At 48.8% G+C, this 4,411-nt stretch overlaps 1 pseudogene; it reads right to left on the bottom strand.

Moving 5' to 3' along the window:
* LOC121018957 (zinc finger protein 160-like) overlaps window positions 1-2,410 on the bottom strand; it is a 32,703-nt pseudogene extending 30,293 nt beyond the window's left edge.
* Between the last annotated feature and the right edge of the window lie 2,001 nt (window positions 2,411-4,411).

Raw genomic sequence — 4,411 nt, 5'->3', positions numbered from 1 at the left:
TTTTTTTTAGATGTTTATTTATTTTTGAGAGAGAGCATGCGCACAAGGGTGCGTAAGAGTGGGGGAGGGGCGAGAGGGAGATAGAGGATTCAAGGCAGGCTCCTCACCAAGAGCAGAAGAGCGGAAGGCCCTGCTCGGGCTAGAATTCAAGGACCCTGGGATCATGACCTAAGCTGAAGTCGGACGCTGACCAACTGAACCACCCAGGTGTCCCTACTCATCCCCTAAGCAGTGGACTCGAGTTTAGCTCAAGTCGCGATCTCACAGTAAGCGAGATAGAGCCCAGAGTTGGGTTCCGCACTAACAGCACAGAGCCTGCTTGGGACTCTCTCTCCCCCTCTCGGCTTCTCCCCCACGCGTGCGCACAGGCACGTGCGCACACACACACACTCTCTCTCTCCCCCAAAATAAAGAAAAAAAAAAAAAAAACATTAAAAAGTATATATAAATAAATAAAAAGGCACCATGTAGTGACCAGCGTTTCTCCCCTTCCCCAACCCAGGCAAAGGGGAGAGGGTGATCCACAAATGACTAAGTTACCACCCACTGGCTGAATACGGTTTGCAAATGGAAATTATCTTGCGATGCAAATAAATATAAAACGCACAAGCCTTGGGGCGCCTGGGTGGCGCAGCCGGTTAAGCGTCCGACTTCAGCCAGGTCACGATCTCGCGGTCCGGGAGTTCGAGCCCCGCGTCGGGCTCTGGGCTGATGGCTCAGAGCCTGGAGCCTGTTTCCGATTCTGTGTCTCCCTCTCTCTCTGCCCCTCCCCCGTTCATGCTCTGTCTCTCTCTGTCCCAAAAATAAATAAACGTTGGGGAAAAAAAAATTAAAAAACGCACAAGCCTTACGGCAGGTGTTTTGAAGTTCTCGTCCTCATTCATACGACTTAAACAAACTTTAAACGTATTAGATGGTAAAGCCCCAAATCAGTATTTCACAACTTAATCATCTATATCCAATTAACGCAGACCCATCTGGATTCAGGCCCACCCTCTCTTTTCACTAAGATGTACTTTCCTCTTATTCTATCTTGTGTTTCTCTCTCTCTCTCTTTTTTTTTTTTTTTTTTTTTTCTGTTTCCCCCCTGGGTTTCTGCTCAGTCCGTTATCAACTCTTTCTGTCCTCTGGATTCCTTTCCTCACACCTATTCTGTCCCATTGTGCACGTGTTTCCCCTCGTTTTTATTTCTCCCCAGTCCTTCCGATTGTCCCCAGTCTCCATGCATTTCAGCCTCTTTCTTGTCCCACCTGCGCTCTTTCCCTGCTCTCCGTTATATTCCTCTCTTCTTTCTCTGTTATACTCCCTTGGTCCCCACTCTTTGGCACCCCCAGGTAGCTATACTTCCATTCTGGTTTCTTCCTCCGCTCTCTTGTCACCTCTTTCCTCTGTCTCAACGACACCTTCCTCTGTTGGCCAAGACTTTAACTCTTTAGTCCTCTCCTCCATCTGACGTGCCTCTCACCATTGTTGCCTCCACTCCTACTCTGAACAAGGGCCCTTCCATTTTGCGCTCCTTCATCTCCCTGGAGACCGGGCTTTCCTCAAACTTCTACTTTTTCCACCTGCTACTTCCGGGGCTTATTCTGTCTCTTTACAAAGTCCCTCACCCATCCTCTACGTTGCCTCTAGGTTTTCTTTCAATGGCTTTCTTTCTCCCAATGCCCTCCATCACACATTGAGTAGGCGTGGGATGAAATAAGACAACCGCCTCCTGGAAGAACCACGTTTTCAAGTGGGGAGGAATTTGGGGCGAAATACACTGGGTGTCAGTAGGCAGGCCAAGTCACCCACCCCAGCGCGGAGTCAGGGGAAGAGGTGACCAGGGAAAGGGGGTTCTGGGGAACAGAAGCCGACGCGAGGAGAGGGGGCGGGGAAGGTGCCCCAGAAGGGTGGGCCCTCCAGAATCGTCGGCCCGGAGGAGGATGCGGCCTCTCCCGAGAGGCTGCAGGGACTGCCAGGCAGGGCCGACAGGGCGAGGCTGGGGCGGGGCGGGAATCCACTTCGTGGAAGGGGGCTTTTCACGACGTGAGGCGGGCGGCGGGTTCCGAAGAGAATTCCAGCAGGACACGGACGGGAAAGCCAGTGTCTGCGTGACCCGAACGCGGAAACGCCGGGGACAGGGGCCAGTTTAGCTGCGATTTTAAACAGAAAGGGACGCGCCCCCGGCCTCCCAATGTGACGTCTGAATTTACTTGGGGTGCGCTGGCGAATGCGGGGATTTTAAGACCCGTAGCGATACCCAGACCCCGGCTTTGGAGGAGAGGGGACTGCAAAGAGCAGGTTTAAACTGTAAAGACGGAAACTCACACTCAACAGCGAAACTTTTGCTCCACGCTATCCGCTTCCGGGTCTACAGGAACCTGAGGGCGCGTGCAATAAAAAGACGAAGGGGCCGTGTATGGGAGGGGCCTAAGCGGGGCGTGGCCTCCAGGGGCGGGGCGTGAAGTGGTGAGGCCTCAGCAGGTACCGCGATGGGGGCAGGACAGAGCCGGTGAGGGGCGGGACCCGAAGGGAGGTCAGGCCTCCGCAGGAGCGGGACAAAGCTGGAGAGGGGGCCGGGCTTCGGAGAGCCCGTCAGGGGGCGGAGCGTGGAAGGAGGCTAGAGCACAAGGGGGCAGGTACGGTGAGGGGGCAGGTACGGTGAGGGGGCAGGTACGGTGAGGGGGCAGGTACCGCGAGGGGGCAGGTACCGCGAGGCGGCAGGTATATGGCGGGTGTCCCTCCCCTCGCTCCCAAGGTGTCTCTGCCAGGTTTAAAAATGATTCTTGAAATATCTCCAGGAGCAGCCTTGCTTCCTGCTTATTTCACGGTCTCTAACAGTTTTAAGGTAAAAGCCCGTGAAGCTGAAGCAATTTGGGGGCCAGGGAACTGGGGTCCTGGTGGTCTGTGGGGACGTGGTGGGTGCAGGAACATTTCTTGTAGTTAGGATCAATTGAAGTAGTTCAATTACACAGCTGGAGCTGTTTGTGTCGGGCTTACAAACTAGAATGTAAAATTCAAAACTCCCTGGCGAGAAAGGGCAATTCCATACGGACACCCAACAAAATGGCATTGCTTTTTCAATTCCCCAATCACCCAGGAGGCCAAACTCAACGCTGTGCTCAGTTCCGAAGACTTGCATAGGGACGAGACCAGAGGAAAGAGGCGTGGAGGGCGAAGGCATACATAATTTGGGTTGCCAACCACTGCTTTAGGAAGAACACTAACTTTTTAAAAAATGTTACAAATTGCCTTGTTGTCGTTTATGTTTGTTATAACAATTTATTCTGTTACACGCTTGAGATGACTTACCTTCAAATACCTGAGTTTAACTTTACATCATAATATACTTAAATCAGTATCTAAATATAATTTCAAAATCACTACACATACCTTCTCAAAGTACAAGGTTTTTTATTTACAAATTGTATATTTTAGTTCTTTGCTTTCTAAATGTTTACAAAGCTTGTAACATATGTAGTCTTAGCGATTTTCACTTAAAGAATAATCAATTTTGCAATATTTCTAAAGGCACCCAGCAGGGAAGTGTATGCTCTTTAATATGAACCCTAAGGAAAGTAAAACTAGGTTATAAAACATCCAACAAACTTCTACCCTGAATAATTTTTCTGGCGGTATCTGTTAACATCTACTACAGATGTGTTTTCTCTCACCCTGCATATGGAAGATTTCAACCACGTCAAACTGACAGTCAATCAAAATACGTTTAGATAGGGAAATTAGCATATTTAAAATACTTTCAGGTAAAATCGAGAATGTCTTGACATAGCACACATATGAATAAAAGAAGATCTATCATCCCATTTTTATTTTTATTTTATTCTTTTTATCCCATTTTTAAAAGATGCAGCGACACAGTGCCCCTCCATAACACAGGATGAGGTACGAGCAATGTGACCTGGCTTCAGGCCCACTGGCGCATAATCCCAAAAGCAATCCCATTAGTTTGAGGACCTAGCTGGACAGGGTTTTTGCCTGCCAAAAGTGAAAGATATGACTGCTCCTTCCTTCAAATGCATTGACTTATAAAGAAATCAATAAGGGGCGCCAGGCTGGCTCAGTCCTTAGAGCATGCAACTCTTGATCTCAGGGGTTGTGAGTTCAGGCCCCAGGTTGGGTGCAGAGATTACTTAATAAATAAACTTAAAGAGAGAGAGAGAGAGAGAAACCCATTATTTAATTAAATCAACTTCATAGAAACACTGACTAGAAAAGTGGTTGCCAGGACTGGGGGGTGCGGGAAACACAGAGAGGTTGATAAAAGGGTACAAGCTTTCAGTTCTAAAACTAATAAAGACTAAGAATTCATGTAGGACACGGCAACTACATTCTATTATATACCTGAAATCTTAGAGAACTTAAATGTTCACACACACACACACACACACACACACACACACACACACAC

This window comes from Herpailurus yagouaroundi, unplaced genomic scaffold (assembly GCF_014898765.1).
Source record: "Herpailurus yagouaroundi ecotype Mexico unplaced genomic scaffold, PumYag 220, whole genome shotgun sequence".
Lineage (NCBI taxonomy): Eukaryota > Metazoa > Chordata > Mammalia > Carnivora > Felidae > Herpailurus > Herpailurus yagouaroundi.
The sequence above is the reverse complement of the archived record's forward strand: the minus strand, read 5'-3'. Positions and strand labels throughout refer to the sequence as shown.